Below are 19,416 nucleotides of genomic sequence, written 5' to 3'. Positions count from 1 at the left end.
ATAAAAGTACCAAAAGAGAACTAATTTTTTTAAATTTACATATTTCATTTGATTTGCAACCATATTATACTGCTTTATATCAGGTTTTGCATATTGTATCATAAGCTGTGCATTTATGTATGTGTTTATATATGAATGACATAAGCCCTTAATTTATTACTTTAAATAGGCATTTTAGATATACAGGGAATAAAAATATGAAGTATTAATCTCAGTACCAAAATTGTAATTTAAGTTCAGTTTTATGTTACTATTAGCATGCGAGTAATATATTCAGAAAAAAGAGGAATATCCTATACATCTGCATTTTATTTATATAACACTTTGAATTAAAACCTAAGTTGTAATGAATTACTACTTAAGTTATTACATCAAGTCCATTTTAATGCTTCAGTAAAGCATTCATCCAGTAAGTTACTTTTAAAATATAAATCTCTCATTAAGAATGGTAGTAAATATGGTTTGCATCACCTTTTTGTATCCTTGTTTCAGGACATTTTACCTGCATGGGGGGGGGGGGGGGGGGGGGGCACCTTCCCAAAGATTGTCTCTTAAAATAATCCTTAAATACATACCTGACATAGCCTGTACAATTAAAAGAAGACCTGGAAGTCTAGTGCAAACTAGTTGTGATAAGCACAACACAGTAGATGTAAGACACCGGAAAGAAACAAACACTGTATTATTTCCCACTCTCTTACAAAAGAGCAACTTAGTTTTCTAATATTAATTAACCTCAACAAAGTTATTTCATTTCAATTGTATGTTACTTCACTTCAGCTGTAAAAAAAAAAAAAAAAGGAAACCAAAACAAACCTAAAAATATGGCTAATTACAATAATTACTTTTTTTTTTCCCCACTGTGTTAGATCTATCTTAATTTCACTTCACAAAATATACGCTTAGGAGACTAGTCATTATTTAAAACTTATACGCTCAAAAATACAGGCAACTGAAATGGTTTGTATATGTAATTCTGTTTTAGAATTGCATACTCTATTTTAGAGCCTCTTGTGAAACCAAGATAGAATGTCAGAGACATTTGTAGCAGACTGTAAAGGGGATTTTAATTTTGTCTAGAAAGGAGGAAAGTACTGGAAATATTTACTGAGGTAATCTAAATAGTTAAATCATTTATTTCACCTAACATTCCCAAAATATGAGAATAAATGATTCCCAGTGCAATTAAAGATGAGTTTTAGGGTTATTTCCCAGACAAGCAATAGTGCTTTTTCTGGTTAGTTTAGCTACTAGCTTTTTTCAAAGTCTTAAAATATGTTTCAGCTTAAAAAGAACCCCCCAAATGTTTAAAACCAAAAAAAACTTAAAACATTGAATTAGAATTTATGAAGGAGAAATAGGAATGGGAAAGAGATACTGCTTCTGCCTGAGGTGCAAAGACCACATCAGATGCAAAGGACTAAGAAAGAAAACTGCTGGGTTTTGGATACCTCTAAAGAGAGAATTTTAACAAAGCAGAGTCTTTGCTCTGTTTCCCATAGGTTGTGGGTTAAAAAAGAAAAAAAATGGTAAAAGGGAAAGAATCATTGTTCCCTATGACAGGCAATAAGGATTTAATATGGCTTCTCATTATTCCATATCCCACTACAATATCCAAATTTCTGCTCTCCAACTATAATATCAAGTCTAGGAGTTTCCAGCAATTCCAATTCTATTCAGTCCAAATGACTCCTTTAACCGAAGTTTTGACCTCTGTAAAGATTTAAGAGACAGTGTTCTCTCCCATCCTGATGCAGCCCACAGATTGAAGCAAATACTTCAGAACTGAGATAGTTTTGTTTAAATTTACAGCTCCTTATCTCATAATAGTACTACATGGTACGAGCATGTGGATCTATACAAACCATATGCTATGTATGAACTACGCAAAGAGAAAGTACACACATTTGTGTCTCTGTGTGCACAGCATTTAATATTACTTAATTTAGACAACATAGTCTATAGTTACATCAATAGCTTATATTTCACTGATGAGTCTAAAGTACAGTATCTTCAAAAAACACAAAAACCTCGTATGGGCCCTTCATTTTGCAATTTTAAAAATCTCAACTCTCACTCCTTATTCTCAGACTTCTTATTTGTTGTGTATGCAATACAGTAATGGAAGCTTGCTTATGCTTTGTAGTATTACAATGTATGAGATTACTTCTAAAGTTATAAAACCAGTTGGGAGGGAACAAGAAGAGACTTGAGATTTAAGTGGAGAAAGTTGACAGGAGGAGGATGTAAACTCTGAGGGAGAAAAAACGTATAGAAAACCAACAACATATTAATAAGGTAAAAAAAAAAATATCAAATTCTTCTCATTCTGTCATTCTTCTACTGAGGGACAGCAGCATATTTTTAGCTCTCAGATACAGTGGCAAGGGATGGTATGTGCACATACCAGTAAGAAGGTCAAAGGAGCCCACTCAAGTATTTCATCTTCTTATGCTCTCTTTGCTACTTGACAGGATGATGACTGCATCTACATATACCAGCTCCAAAGGGACTCCCCCTATAAGAATAAAAACTTTAGAGGAAACAAAACAGTGAAGGATATCCATAAACATGTGATAAACTTCAGGCACCTCTCTGAGGGGGATACACCTACTTGTCCTGACAGGCACATCTAGTAGGCTCTGAAAAGCCTTTCTGATCATCTGTGTAACTTCGTCCAGGTTCCCTACTGGTCCTAGAAGAAGCTTTATCAACCAAAGATCAGCTTTCTCTTATGCCTGAGCCATGAATCACAGGCACTGATTTATGGTGTCTGCATAGCAGGTCTATTCCTAGAGCCAGCATCACTGTATACAGAATGGAGGAGAAGGTATTTACTTTGACATTGAAAAAATCCTTTAATTCCCAGTATACAGGATGGATGATTGAATTGATGTAACAATAAGTATTGACCCAGATAGGAAATACTGTTGCATGATGAAGTGAATAGAAGGCACAATCTTATATTCTGCCATTGGCAAACTCAGTCCTCAACGTAAAAGGAAATGCAAAGCTTAGTACAGCCAGAAGCAATGGAAGTGAACACAGCAGTGCAGATTATTGCTTTGAACAGCTCATGTGAACAAGCTGGTAGCAATAATACAACTGCTGCTATAGACGACAGTGACAAAGCAGTCTTCGCATGATAATCCAAGCACCCGCAGAATGAATGACAATGTGATTTGGTCTCTCTTCACCTTCAGCTGAGATGAAATGGTGTCAAGATTGCCTGGGCCTGGAAAGCCCAGGTTTTACAGTACAATCTAGAGAAAGAGAGAAAGAATGTGGGCATCTAATCAGGAACATTCCTTCTCCTACAGTTGAGTTGTCAAGGACTGAAAGATAACACAGTACTGCAGGTGTCTGCAGTCTATCAGAATAGACTAGTGTGGGTGCTAGTACAGAAAGCTCAGTTCCCCTCTCACCTTGCCTGAAGCTGGAACCACTAGCAAGATGATTTTGGCCATGGGACCCTAAAGCAGCACAGACACCCACAATATAGGCTGAAATGGGATGTAACTGTCCCAGCCAGCATAAGGCCAAAAAGAAGCCCTTAGCAAAGTCACTGAATGTCAAGGATGAAGGAAAGGCAGATGAACAGCAAGATACAGTAAAAATTGAAGGATTCTGTCTCAGTAAGATAGGGAAGCAGGCACCAGCCGAAGTATTTGTGATGCTACGTTTTATACGCCAAACCCTGAGCATACAGAAAGAGCCAGCTGGAAAAACTCCTCTATGGATACTAAAAGGAAAATCTTTCTGGTTTCAAGTTGCAAGACGAGTGCTCACTGTAAGAATGTATTTGTGACTTACTTGAAGACCCTGCAGTATGTATTCACGTGTGTATTCACACTCACATATATGAGGTATAAAATATAGCTTATCTTGTTAGCTTCTGTAAATATTTAGAAATATATAGAAACAAAGAAAATTAAGAGAATGCCCCAAACCTCACAACAGGGTTTAAGATACCTTTATCATCTCTAACTGTAAAGAGAAAAAAAAAAAGATACTTGGCTTTTTATTATTATTGCAAGAGAATGGTAGCTTGCTGACAGGTTAATGATGAACATATGCTTATTTTCATTTCTTGAAAACGTCTACAAACAATGACAGAATATTTGACTATTGTACATAATACAGGATGTACCGTACATGCACAATAAAAACTCACAATCATCATTATTCAACTTACTGGTATACACACTTAAATGAAACCCACATTTATTCATAATTGACACTATCCATTCTTTTAACTTATACAACATTGTAATGTGTGATTTCTCTTCAAACTTAACTAAGCAAGCCTTCCTTTTTCAACTTTTAAATAACGTATGTCTTTGTAGGCTCACATGAAGAATCAGCTGGAGAGAAACTGCCACAGAAGGGATGGCAGAAAAGAACTTTTGCTGCATCTTTTATTCTTTGAAACAAATCAACCACTTTCAGATTTATACCCCCAGAAATGTTTTCAACAATCTTCACCTTGTAATAATTTGATTAAATCTACACTAAAAGCCACTCAGATAGCTACGTGGTACTATAAACTTTAGCAAGACCCACAGGATTGCCAATGTTGCTGATTAAGCACAACCTGCAGGAAGAACCAGGTAGCTGAATCAACATATCATAAAATGTAAGTTGTTGAAATACCAAGAAAAAATAAGAATTTTCTTTCAATTACAGCTCTTTGAAAACGTGCATAATTTTAACCCCGATCATTTATCTCTCAAAGGAAAAGGGTGGAGCTTGTGAGAGGCACTAGAACTTCCTCTTGTCTTGTCTGCAGGTATGAAGCATATTGGATGTGTACTAAGACTGGGAATACCATAACCAAACCAACCCACACGAAGAGTTCCAGGACTGTGTGCAGAATATGGGGCAGATAGTGGTGGCGTGACCTGGCATATGACAAGCCCAGCTACCCTTCACTCCCTCACACAGCCAATCCCTGCCCCACTCACCAGACAATAGCACCGCCTGGAGAACCTTCCAGAAGCACGAGCTGACTGCTTACACACAGCCACTTGCCAGGTGCTGTGAGGGTTTCAGCCAATCAGGCGCGAGTATTCGCTACCTGCACCTGTAATGGTGGTGCTGGAGGCACCTGGCAGGGCCCCCAGCGCTGAGGGAGATAATGGCAGCTGAAGGAATAATTGCAGCTGAGGGGGAACAGCTGACTGTAGACCTCGAGAGTCCCAAACAGTCTTTCACTAACTTCAGGCTTGAAGGGTTTTTAGCAGGAGGCTTAGTAAACCACAAACCATATCTTTTACTTTAAAGTGCAATCATAGAATCATTAAAGTTGGAAAAAGACCTCTAAGATCATGTGGTCCAACCATCTCCCTAGCATCAATATCACCCACTAAACCATGTCCCTAAGCACCACATCCAACCTTTCCTTAAACTCCCCCAGGGACGGTGACTCCACCACCTCCCTCGGCAACCCGTTCCAATGCCTCACTACTCTTTCTGAGAAGAAATGTCTCCTAATTTCCAACCTAAACCTCCCCTGGTGCAACTAGAGGCCATTTCCTCTAGTCCTATCACTAGTTATCTGTGAGAAGAGGCCAACCCCTAGCTCCCACAACTTTCTTTCAGGTAGTTGTAGAGAAACAGTCCTGGGTCTGCAGGGCAGTGCCTGTCGTGCTGTTGTAAGCAGTCAGGTGTCTGAGTGCTGTGGCTGAGCAGTGCGTTCCTGTAAGCTGACAGACAGTTGGCCAGGCTGCCCTTTGAAACTTAGCACATTTTGGCACAAATGTGCGGAAAAGTGATGTGCTGCCTTGAAGTATTTCATGTCTGATGAACTAACACATGCATACCAAAGACTGGCTCTTGACTGGAGTTCACCTTTCTGAAGTTGAAAATGGCAGTTGGAAATGAAAAGAGAAAAGCATCTGCTGGGCAACAGCACTAACATAAAACACATTAAAATGTTAATCTTGGACGAAGAGAAAAAAAATAAATATATGAGCTCAGAAAGTGAAGAGACGATCCACTTTCTGACTCTATTATTCTCCCATTATCAAATCTTACTCCGTTGTTTCCCTCCCCCTGCTCTTGTTTTGTATCACCAAACCACTGAGGAACAATCCCTGGCAACTCTAAATTCAGTGTCAGGTTTTTTTTTCTTGAAAGACAAGAAGTGAAACAATACAATAACAAAAGCTGATTGACATTAAATTGTATTTGCAACACTACATTACAAGAAATGGAGGGAAAAGGAAAAGAAAAGGTGAGGAAAAGCCAGAAATTAGAATTTTCTTAGTGAATACACAAGAAGTTTAGAAAATACAGTAGCAGCACGTATGCCCTAATTGCTATTATATAGTACTGTTTGAAATGAAGATTGAGTGACGTGAAATAGGACAAGTCAAGAAAGAAATGTTTGTGGATGAAAAATGGAGTGATCATTCAGTCAAGGGTAATCAATTGTACCTCTGGAAATTTTCTTTTCTGTAGCATTCAAGTACACAGTGAAACCTGAGATCTGAATAGACTAGGAGCATAAAATGAAGTCTTAGTTTACAGTAATTTACTCTTAGAGTCATTTGCTTTTCTTTATCTCAGAATATTTCTCAAAGGCTTGCATTTTGGGGCAAACCAGCTGCTAGATATGCATTACCATTACAGATAGAAGCAAATGGTTATTTATGTACACTAAATTAATTATCATGCATATAATTCTAAATATAAACATTTATTTGAAGAACTAAATTTGAATATCCATGCCAAACACAATCTTCTAGACTTGGGAAAACAGAATATGCATAAAATGTTAGGAGTCAGTATTAATGAGATACTCTCAGAGAATATGTGTTTTGCCTTCATGTGATCATCACAAACATCATATGATTGTTTTTCCTCCAACTTTTTTAAAAGAATGGGTGAATTTAAAAACCTCTTAGATGATTTAAGCAGATCTCTATCTTTGCTGCTCACTATACTGAAAATTAAGCAAAGTTTAGAACACAATAAGGACTAAATCAGTATCTCTCAGTTTTAATTCTAATATCATGACAATGACAACTACGGAATTCAAATTCACATGTGATGTTGAGTAATCAAGCAAAGCCTGATTTATGTTCTCTGCACAGGATATTACTTGATGTAAAACAAATTCTGTTACATATTAATAGATACACACTACTAATTGCAGAACTATAAAGAATATACAGGCTGTGTGCTACACTATGAACACTTATCAGAAATCTCACTCTATAGAAACAGTATTTTCAGAAATTACCACAGTATAATATTCTACAAGATTAAGTTATTGATCAGAATACCTCTTAAAGATGATTCCTTAATGTATCTTAGACATGATGAATGTTTCAATAGAATGATTTCTTTTTTAGAATTTACTAAACGTTTGTAATTAAAATGAGCGAACATGGATTTTAAATATTAACAGTCTGTCTTTGTATTATGTGCCAAAGATGTTAAAAAGGAAATAATTTTTTATTTATTTTATTTTTTTGTATGCCACAAAGTTTTCTATTTATTTTCTTCAATATTTTTCAGTCTGGTATCTTTACACCTCAGTCATACAGTACATTAGATAGAAGACATCTCCTCTTTTATATGTTTTTTTATTTCTATATCATTACAATTGCATACTGATATAGATATTGCTGGTATCTTTTATTATTTTCTTAGTAAGGTTTAGTTGACATCATATTTTACCCTGTACTGCATAAAAGCCTGCAAATTCTTTAAGATCAAAGAGAATAATAATTAAAAAATAAAATAAAATTGTGTCCAGAGATGGGAGACCTCCTCCATAATTTATTCTTATTCTTGAGACAGGACAAAAAGCAGCTCATAAGCAAGTTGTAAACAAACCTGAAAACAAATTCCATAATTATTATTTCCTTGTGTTTTGGGAAAAAGACATTATGGCATTCCTCTGGCCAATAATATATTCTTACTAACAAGGACAGTACAACCTTAATGATCTGAAACTCGTTTATCTGGGAGACATAAGATTCAGTCACATAAATGAGTTGTGGATAAACTAAGGTCACTAAGCAAAAGATCCTGCAGAGTCTATAAGCTCCACAGGATAGAAACTCTCTCCTGCAGAGCCTTTCTTCTGAGAAACAAGTAAACTCTGCAGGCTCAAATATTTCTGTACACAATATTTTAAACACACACACAAAAAAAGCAGATACATTGAAGCAGCCCTGACTGACACACCAAACTTTAAGATAACTATATGTTCTGGTTATCACAATTATCCAGTTATATCTGTGTGGGTTATTTGTTTTGTTGTTGTTTAATTACAATACTACTAGTTCATTTCTAGAAGATTCCCATTTACATTAAGGATTCTTCTTTGTTTTCTCCCACTTGGAAAATTCTCAGTTATATTAAGATGAAGGGCAGAGGTCTAGAGTAAAATTTAGTATGCAATGTTAAATTTACTCTGAGGTAAAAAGAGGCAAGGATAAGTTAAAGATTCAGACTTTTGCTGTATTCTCTATTGACTTCTCTGTGTGTTCAGTGGTTTTTATGAGAGTGGTAAAAAAACAGGCAAGATCACCTGTGACAACAGGCACAAAATATCAGTAGCAACTGTAAATGAATGAAAATTCTTAACAAAATAAGAGTATACTACATGAGGATATTATAAAAAAAATAATGTTATACCCTAATAAGAATTTTTTTATCTATGATTTCAAAGTATTTACTTTTTAGTGGAAATAAGAGAATTTTCCTGCAGGGAATATCTGAATGTAGTGCCATCTACTATTCTAATACCCTATAATAACCAAGATAAGTGAGATTTAACAACTCTGCAGGACTGGAGTTTATATCCTGCTTGGAAATTATAAAGTACAGTAGCAGTCAGCCCTCTTTTCCTGTGGTTCCCATGAAAGAGTTATGATGTTTATTACACACTGAGCCTTTTTACACCAACACAATACGTATCTGATATTGTTGACGATACATTTTAAGAATTCATGGATACTGAAAACATAAAGGTTATTTTTGGATAGATTTAAATCAGAAGACGCAATGGGAAGAGGGACTTTTGGTAGGCCTGGAGGCAGAACTCATATAGAGGTGGACTGGACCAGGCTGATTGGGAATTTGGGAATGGGAATAAATAATTGCTGGGCAAAGCATCAGAGGATGCCGGAGATTTTGTAGAAGATCAAACCTGACAGTTCTACATGTTTTTGGATGAGCACTGTTCTTCATGCATGCATACATACGTACCTGCACATGTCGACAGATGCATCTATCTTGCAATTCATTTTTTTCTTAAATGATGGTAATTTTTAGGTCAGTCTTCCCTTGAATTTTGAAACCCTGCTGCTGACTACACTACAACTATACCTCTATCAAGGAAGAGCTCAGTCTCATGCATTTTATCTGAAAATCTGTAATTCTGCATAGAAACTACTGGTATGGAAATAGTCTTAGTTTTACCACAACTCTTAATACTGGCAAAGCTAAATATTGATATGAAATGCTACTTTTATCATTCTGTAACTTTACATATGATTTGTTAGTAAGGGAAAAACTGGGAAAAACAAAACTCGGATTGATTGTTACTTTATTTTATTTGCAAATAAATGGAGAAAATATACTACGTGGTAGTATAGGGTTACCTGCACTCTTCAGCTCAGGACTGCATTTGCAGTTAATTCACTGGCGACACACAATCATATTGTGGCACAGTAGAGCTAACAATCTCACCAATACGGCTTCTCACTGAGAAACAGTCCTGTAATGCCCTATAGGCATATTGGTCTTCTTCAGGCCCAGAAGCACTGGTAGAAGAAAATGATAAAATTTATATTTTGGTCACTTTCAAATCTAGTGAAAAGCAAGTGCATTTGGACAGAAAGCCATTATAGAGTGCTGTAGAGAGACACATTGTTAACAGAACTTGGCTTGGTCCTTGTAAGTTTTAAAAGTGGTTTTCAGGAGAAGGGATTACAGGCACAAAGTCTGAATATGAATATAGGTTACCTCTAACCCCAGAGTTGAATATAGGTTATTGCTATTTGAGAAATTGTTTACTTGAAGACTGAGCAACTCTGTCAAAGTAACTGAATATATTTATAGTCTTCCTCTGTTCCATCAGATCTTGCAAATTTTATTTTCACTTTATGTCTAAGAGTCTGTTGGAAGTGACTCTGATAGTGGGTTTCCTCCCTGTTTGCATCTGAAAAATGATGTGCGCTGTGCTGATACAACAACATTGAGCAATTACAGTAACGACCCAATGCTTGAAAAGTTTTGTTACTGTCATCTGAGTTGGGAACTGCTTGAGATCAAAATATAAGTGTCTACATTTATGCAAAGTTTCGCTTTGAATAGAAGTTTAAAATAAATTGATCACACGTCAAAATCAGTGGTGCTTCCTGCAGTCAGACAAAACAGCTGAGTGGAAAGATATACCAACTAGGAAATGTGTTTTGTAGAGCTTCAGATTATGATATCTAGATCAGAAATGATGAACTATAAGGATCCCTACAAGGTTTTGTACTGCCAGAGATTTGCGCAGGTGCTGACGATGCTTCGCAAAATTAACTTGCTACTGGCCTCTGGAACAATTTGTTGTAGATGACCTTTACTGCTAAAGTTGAAGACAAAGAAAGGACAGGAGATAAAGATGTGGAAATCAAAACTAAGGTCAAATGAAACTTGCTGAGCATTAGACTTTCAGGTCAGCGATAGGCTGGGAGTTGTTTTGTAGATAACAGTATATAACCACATGAATCTGTGTATGGAATTAGATGGGCCTAGTAATTGTTCTAGTATTTGTCCTGCAAATTTGTTAACACAGTTGCTAAAGCAAATTTACATGTAATGCAAGTTATGTAAAAAGATCATCATTTTTCTACAGTGTTTCTTTTTAAACTCAAACATGCATGAGGTTATTAGATATACTGAAATTTTCCCTTTTCCCTGCCTGGTTCATACATGTAAATTGTCAAATGTAAGGGGACTGGCACTCATTTCTAACAGTGTTTCAGACATCTGCAGCAAGAGTAATATAATAATAATATAGATTATTTGCTTTTTTTTTTTTCCCAATCATGGGTCACTTGAGTTAATTTTAAAACTGTATATTAAAGTCAAGGTTTATTCACAATTAATTAGGCATTAGAAAAAAAACAAAAAAACATGGATGGGTATGCACTGAGTTAAACATGTTTAAATAATCCCTTGCAGGTGAATGGGAACAGGCTGAATAAAACTTTAAAACTAACTCTCCGTGAAGGTGTACACTCAGCTTCTCAGCATTGTACATTATTACATCTCAGTCAAAACAAAAATTTCACCAAGCTTTTTGTTATTGCACAGGAGAATCAGGTTAATTTTTAGAAATGATAGCAGATTTTCTGGCATTTAAAAAAACAACAACTTTGGGTGTGGATTGCACTACAGCAACTTGTGGTATAGCAATTTATGTTCAAGAACATGAGGGAAAACTGTTTAAGAAAGCATTTTGTATATCTTCTGTAAAAAAAGAACATCCTAGATATTATTTCATCACTAGTAGCTTTACTCATTAAGATGAAGCAGGTAAATTGCTACCTGTGGCTAAAGCATCTTAAACCAAAAATCTATTATATATGTATCTGACTTTGTAAGAAGTAAGCTTCAGACTGCATTTGTCTTTTTTATCTCCATTAAACAGCAGTAGATGTGTGAACAGAATCTAGAATCCTCCCCCAGCAGAAAACAAACCAACCAACCAGCTTTTTCTACATAGAAAGTTTTACTTTTATTATGTGTTATTATTGCTTTAATAGTCTCAGACTTTAGTGGCTGAATAAAATATGATTAATAAGGTATAACTGAAGTTCCCTCATCTGTTAAATCTATCTGCTTCTTTGCTGCCTATCAGAAGAAAGTATTTTCAGTGATGGTCATGAAATTTAATCCTTTTTCTTCCTATCCTCTGAAATCTGGCTTAGAAGGCAACAGAGGGCAATAGTCTGTTATTACTACAATGCTGAATACAGTATACAACTGTACACACTCTCTCTTAAGAGACTTTCATTGATAAATTAATAGTAATTAATAATAATGCGTTGCTCTATCTGCAAGTATCTAGGGATATTTAACTATAATGTTCCATACATTTCTGTGGGCCTATAACTGAATACTCTTTGACATCTAAATACCAGAATTAATTGATCACTTTTGGTAGAAACATGTTAATATGATTGCTGGAAGTACCAGCATATAATAAAATGAGTTTCAGATGTTCATCTTACTGAATTAAGGAATTAAAGTTCAGTGTGAAAAACAGAGAAGACCTGAAAACTTTGCTCCACAGACCAGAAATTACTCTAGGTAATTTACTCTAAGTAATTTCTGCTTTGGGCCAAACACATCACCTTTCTAGCACACAGATCAAGAAGGAAATCCACACTGCTTCTTTTTCAGGCTTCAGATGTACTGCCTGTCCTCTGCCCAGATTCTACATCTGAGACTTTCCCTAAAGTACAATTATGATGACGTGAAATTCCTACAGCAATGGTTAAAAAATTTGACAAAGGTATAAAATGAGTTTAAATATTTCAAGAACATGAAATTACATACCAAATGAAAAAGATTAAGGTGGCATAGAGATTTGAAAATATGGATAAGGATACACTATTATATCAATCTGGTGTGGTATATTAAGATTTTCTGAGAGACCAGAGGAAATTCTGTAATATGATTTGTAGTTTATGGAGATGTATAAGTGACCCTTGCTATGACAGATCAAAAATAAAGCAAGTTTCATCCAGAATCAAAGTTAAAATACAATGGAGCTTATTTTAATGCATCAGCATATTTTTCTAACCTTATAAATGCTATCTAGACTGTAATAGCCTTTTCTTTTCTTTTCTTTTTTTTTTTTTTTGCCAGAGAAGGGACTATTGCAAATTATGAATTTGTAAGAATGAATTTTGTAAGAAATAAAATTTCATTTTCTAGAAGGCAAGCTAATCCTGAATTGATGTCTTGCATTATAAAATAAAAGTCTAGTAGTTTTCTGGGGTGAACATTAGGTAGCCACTTAATAACAACAACAGCGTCTGCTTTCCTTTTTTTTAAAATATGACCATTTAGAGAAATGTCAGGAAGGAAAGATAAACATTTCTGTATAAGATAGACATGTGCTAACCTGTGAAAGATAATTTGAGTAGTCAGCAAATCCCTACTGGCACAAACATGAGGAGACACTGGCCAGAAAAATCCGTCTGGTTTTCAGTATGTATAACACTTCTCTTATCAGGGAAATAAAAGTGTCTCTCACTAAAATCTTAGCTGTCACATTAGCATTATATCAGTGCCTGCTAGCAACCATGGTGAAAGACTGTTAAAGTTTTCCATTGTAAATACTATTTTTCTGAGAGCTTCAACAACACTATAAAAAAGTGACTCTGGGAAACAATACTGTATTACGTATCTGTTAGACCGCATGTCTTCAGGCACTTATTTCTTAATTCCTCTACTTAGGTAGGTCTAAATACTAATCTTGAAAAGCAAAGCTTAAGTGAAAGGGATGGGACAGAACCCTCAAGTCCTTGAGCACTGGGCACACAACGTGCAACTTGCGATCTGATCCTCGTGCTGGGATGCAAGCCAGAAAATGTAGTATCTCTGAATTCAAATTCCTTTGAATTCAGTTGATTTAAGCAAACCATAGTTTAAAGACAATGTTTATTTGGATTCATAGCTGATTTCATATACTTCAGTAAGACAATTGTTCATGAGTACTCCTCCATGGTCATTTCTCCAGCTTTCTTTCATGTTCAAGAACAAGAACAAGCTGTACCACTGAGAGACTGATCTAACTGAAATATTAATTGAAAAGGGGAACACGACTGATGGCCTTAAGAAGTCATAAAGAAGCTGGAAGAAAAAACCACCAATAGGACAGGTGTATATGGACTGAGATCCAAAAATGATGATGTCTGGAAACAGGGCAGTATGTAATATGGAATGTGGAATAAAGAAAAAAGAGAAAAGGGAAATGGGAAAAGGGAAAAGAGAAAGGGGAAATTGCATAGCAAATATGGATAAACATACCAGATTAAAAAGGAGGAGGAATAACCTACTGCCTATCCAAACTTGTCCAAACCAGGAGGGTAGGAGTGAGCCTAATCAGCTCTTTGATTGGTATTGCCAAATAAGCAGGCATTAAAAATCTCATTTAGTATGTCCCCAAAGTACAAGCGAAACACAAATAATAACATTGTTCCTAAAGACTGATTTTTTTTTTCCAGACAGAATTGAAATGCCATTTCATTGAATTTGCCATTGAACCTTTTAAACATTTTTGCCAGCTCTGTAGACAGTTAGAATTAATCCTTTACAACAAAGGGCAAAATAGTGATCGTAGTTTTACATTTTGTTGTTTAAAAAAAAGGAAATATCAAAAAAAAAAAAACAAACACAACAAAACAGACAACATTAACCATCTGTGTGCATTAGTAACTATTGGTGTTGCTTCTGCAAGTATTTTGAATCAGCATCTAGCTTTCATTTTCACCAAAGCTGTCGGAGTTCAGTAGTTCAGTATCTCTGCAAACAGGATCATAAATCAGTACTAGTAACTAATAGCTATTAAAAAAAGAAAGGAAAAAAAAAAAGAAAGAAAGGAAAAGGAAAGGAAAAGGAAAAGGAAAGAAAAAGAAAAGAAAAAGAAAAAGAAAAAGAAAAAGAAAAAGAAAAAGAAAAAGAAAAAGAAAAAGAAAAAGAAAAAGAAAAAGAAAAAGAAAAAGAAAAAGAAAAAGAAAAAGAAAAAGAAAAAGAAAAAGAAAAAGAAAAAGAAAAAGAAAAAGAAAAAGAAAAAGAAAAAGAAAAAGAAAAAGAAAAAGAAAAAAAAAAAAAAGAAAAAGAAAAAGAAAAAGAAAAAGAAAAAGAAAAAGAAGAAAAAGTAAAAAAAGAAAAGACAAAAGAAAATGAAAAAGATTTCTATTGGCATAGAATGCAGCAATATTAAGGTGGACAAGACTGTGCTCACCTAACTGTCACTAGCCTGTAAGAAATAATTGGTAGAAGCCTTCCATAGAGCCCTAAGTATGGCTGAAGAAAAGTGCACTTTTTAAGTTTAATGCTTTGGTCTCATCTATACAGAAGCAGAAAGCTAGTGACTGGATGAATGAATTTTGCCTGAGAAAGGGAGAAGGACACTTCAACGCTAACAAGACAGAGAAGATTCTCATGAAAGAAGAGGACAAAAAATTCATTAACATTTCACAAGTGGCAAGTGCTTAGCTCAATAAGAAAAAATACTTCCAGTGAGCAAGCCGTTCCACTTTAATCTACCATATCACCACCCTGGAATTTATTTCCACTATTTCTCAGTAATTAATATATAAGATATAGATGAAATTAATCTTGAATTTCTGTGTATACATTTATGCAACTTAAAACCACAATAAAGACTCAGGAGCAGAACAAATGCCTTACAAATGCATTAATCATAAAAAGGACATTTAAAAAAGAAAGTAGGGAAATTTAGCATCTACTGTACCAAAAAAAAATTTGCTTTTCTCTTTTATTTTTCCTGAAGTAACCAAGAACTGCTTTTAAATTTAGGGCAGTTCCAATTAGTTTCCAATTCTCTCTCTCATATTAATAACAATTTCATAACTGTTAAAAGGTATTCTATTTTATCCACTATTCTATTCGAAAACTTAATTCAATTCAGTGTGAAAATTAACTAAGAATACCTACCATACATATAATCTATAAAGCTCAGCAGTTTTAAAGGGAACACTAATTCCATTCTTCCCATTTTAAGAAGGGAAACAATAAAGAAACACAGAGGTTAAGTGATTTGCCCAAGGTCAAATATATCAACAGAAGAGAAGTCAGAAGATCATAGATTAGTGGACTTTGTATTAATTAGCATTACATTGATGTATTTGTAAGACTGCAGGTAAAGATTGCTTGCTGTGTAGTAATGTATCCTAATAACTCTCTGTGGGAATATCCACTTGAAGGAGAAAGGAAGTGATGAGAAAAGGAATAGTAACAAATCATTAGAATATGATAGTGTTCACTGAAGAGTTGTTAGACAATTCACAGGTGGAACAGCTTATTGACTGGTGGTGGTGCATTCTCTTCACCTAAAATTGCAAAGGTATGGTGAGCTAGAGGATGTAAAATGCAGTGCAAATACATATGAATAAGAAGTTCAATCCAAGATGTAAAAAATCACAGTCTTTGAGATTGATGTGCATATTAGGCAAGTTAGTATAAACTGTAAAGATCTCAAGAGTGGATCTTGAATAAATATGAAGTACTTAGCAAGAGTAAAGATGGCTTTTGTAAAGGCAATCTCTGCTTTGGAGACCTACAGAAATACTTTGAATTGTTGAACAGACATATGAATGCAAGTGATTTGGTTGGCTGGAGTTACTCATTTGGAGTTTACCTTGGGTCGGCAAAAGGTGTTTGGTAAAGTTTCTAGGCAAAGGCTATTAAAAATCAACAGTAAGGGGATACAAACGAAGGTATGTGTAACTGATAGCTCAAAGGCTAAATACTAGAGAGTAGGAATAATTGTCCAGTTCCTGCAATCAAGAGACAATTTATAGGACTTTTGAAAAGTCCACTGCTGGATCAACATTCATAACTGATCTGGGAAAGGGAATGGAAGTTGGAGGGAAATGGTCCTTGTCACAGAGTTGTTTGGGGCTGCAAGGACAGAGACAGACAGTAAGAATTCCAGAAACAACTTAGAAGACTGAGTGACAAGGCAATACAATAGCAGATTAAATGCCATGTAAATAAATGTAAAGTGATACCCAAGGTGAAAAAAACATACATTCGTACATTGCCTACAACATAGTGGCTTGGAGCTTTTAAGTACCATGCAGAAATGAGCCAATAGTTCCATAACAGTTCAACATTAGTAGTCAGTAAGAAACTGAGAAGAAATGCAGGAGAAATCATTTTGAAATGGTATAAACCTAAGAACCTCTCACACTTTGAAACCCATATCTAGCTTACAAGTAGCAGAGTAGTATACTTCTCTTGACAAGATCTCCTAGGAGGGATATAGTTGATGCTCACAAATTAGTGGTGGCATAGAGGGAATGGATAGACATTAACTGTTTACTGCTCTTCCAGTTCAAAACAATCCAATACAATGCAGATTCACGTGAAGCTAGACAAAACTGTATTAAAAATAAATAAAGATTGGTTCTTTATGCACACATTGAAGAGTGTAGCAGACCTGTGCAACTTACTGTCAAAGGACACCATTTTGAAGTTTACATAGGTTTATGGGAATAGATTTGTGGAAGAGAAAACCAACAAAATCCTAATCTCTTATAAACAACCTTCATCTAATAGAATTTCTTCAGCTAGAGCTGTTGGAGGCTGGGGGAGTGTCTGGAGAAGTATCATGTAATTCTTACTCTTACTTTTTTCTAGGAATACACTTATCACTGCCCAGAGACAGGATGCATAGCCAGATGATTCTTGGCAGTTCTTTTGCTGCATGTTTACTACTCATTATTTTTGTGCAACTCCCTGACCCAGGCATGGATGCCGTTCAGGCATCTAGGTTTTCTTGATGAGTGACATATGGGAAATACTTGTTTCTCAGTTTTGGGTTCCTCTTGGAGGGTATAAGGGAAGAATGATCATAAAATACAGGTGTTACAGTACTTCACTTATAAACAGATGCCTCCTTTATTGAATAACGTATGGAAAGTCAGAATATATATATATATATATATATATATTTAGGATTGTTAGATGCTTTTTGCATTATCATGGCCATGAAGAATCTTGCTTCACATGCTAAATTATACGTGGATCAGGAGACAAGTGCAAACATGGAATCTCTGTGAAAAGTTAACAAGAGTCTCCCAGTGTGAATTGCCCTTTGCCATTGCAGAATACCTCTTGGCAACAATCAGAATACCAATCAGATCAAACACAACCTGCTCTAAAGCTTTTCAAATGAAACAACATGGCTTTATAATAGCGTTGAGTAGTAACACTTATTTAATATGTACATTAATTATTGCTGAATTATAATGGAGTTCCTAAAAAGATGTATAATGTTCACATTAATACTAAATGAATTCATTATGATCAGTGTAATTACAATGAATACTAACTAAATTAATGGCAGTTAGACAAGTTAGAAAAAGTGTCACCCATTTACTTGACATGTTCCAGCCTGAATATATTTTGGCATTGCATGTGTAATAGTAGTGTGAATAATAAAACAGTGTGTTTAGCACAGTATTTTAGTATCATTGAACAACTAATTATTTTATTGTATGTTGTTTTTATGAGCATATATATATATATATACACAAAACACATCTTTATTATCTGAAATACATAAAGATAGCAAAGCTTCAAGTCAGTCCTATGCTTCTGCTTAGATTTAGCTCCAGGAGCTGTATATACATATAAAGTCCTAGATGCATATGCAGAAAATTGGGTAGTCAGGAATTAGACTACGTGCTGCTGTGCCCCAGTTCTGCTCTCCGGTGTTCATTCTGGTGTGGGCTCCACAGATCATCCAGTAGAATATAGAATTTCCAGGCAGAGCCTGATGTCAGGTGGTATGTTTAGCATGTTTCTGCATTTATATTTCTTGACCTGTTGGCCTAAGCCTCATATAAGCTATTCTTGCCTATGGCAAAAGAAATCTTTCCTGGGGATGCTATCTGTAGCCACATGCCAGATGTCTCATGGGCTCTTATAGAGTATTAATTGTGCACCAGTTTTCAAGGAAGTAGTACTGGAACCCAGTTTTGTCCATAGAAACAGCAAAGAAATTAAATTTTAGCAAAATCAGGAAAATAAAATAAAATGTGAAACCTAATTCGAGAGGAGGAATAAAAAGAGTTACTTACAGTGCACTTTTCAATCAACGGAATGTAATTTTGCTGCCATCTGTAAGAGCAAACAAAACAAAAGAAATAAGATTTCACAAAGCTCACAGAAATAAGGAAATTTTATATACAACTCCACAGAGTATAATTAGATGTTACATTACTATCAGGCTAATAAAATATTGGCATACTTTTTCTTCCACTACTCTGATGCATGGGTAACATCATCAACTGGATACATTCCTTTGCATTCTGTTATCTTACACGGCGTAAACTGTAAAAATCATTCACTCTTTTGTCAATGGAAGAGGGAATTGGTGGATTAGTAGGGCAAACGAGGACTGAAAAAGCTGCCAAACACTTAACACACCATCAAAAAATAGCTTTAGTCTTTGTTCACTTAACAGAAGATATGAAGAAAAATCCTATCACCCTTCAACTTTTCTTGTACTTTTTTGCATTGTATTTCAGAGGAAGATGAACTGTAGCCTTCCGGCAATCACTAATGCAGTGTTTGTATTCTGTGTTGGGATTATCCACTTGGGTGCTGCACTGAAGCTGCATGGGCTATTTTGACACT

General features: G+C 35.2%; 1 protein-coding gene across 15 annotated transcripts in view; it reads right to left on the bottom strand.

Moving 5' to 3' along the window:
* Positions 1-19,416, bottom strand: part of TENM3 (teneurin transmembrane protein 3) — a 1,343,587-nt gene that overhangs the window by 854,318 nt on the left and 469,853 nt on the right. For 10 of the 15 annotated variants that reach the window (XM_066996182.1, XM_048078283.2, XM_066996188.1 and 7 more), the window contains exons 5-6: positions 18,858-18,897; positions 2,408-2,518 (exon numbers count right to left, since the gene is read on the bottom strand). The gene's annotated coding sequence lies outside the window, so the exon portion shown is untranslated. Of the gene's footprint in view, positions 1-2,407; positions 2,519-4,964; positions 4,981-18,857; positions 18,898-19,416 lie in introns of those variants that run through there. The other 5 variants (XM_048078272.2, XM_048078276.2, XM_048078277.2 and 2 more) reach the window with 3 other exon arrangements.

This window comes from Anser cygnoides, chromosome 4, assembly GCF_040182565.1.
Source record: "Anser cygnoides isolate HZ-2024a breed goose chromosome 4, Taihu_goose_T2T_genome, whole genome shotgun sequence".
Classification (NCBI taxonomy): Eukaryota; Metazoa; Chordata; class Aves; order Anseriformes; family Anatidae; genus Anser; species Anser cygnoides.
This window is presented reverse-complemented; position numbering and strand designations above follow the sequence as displayed.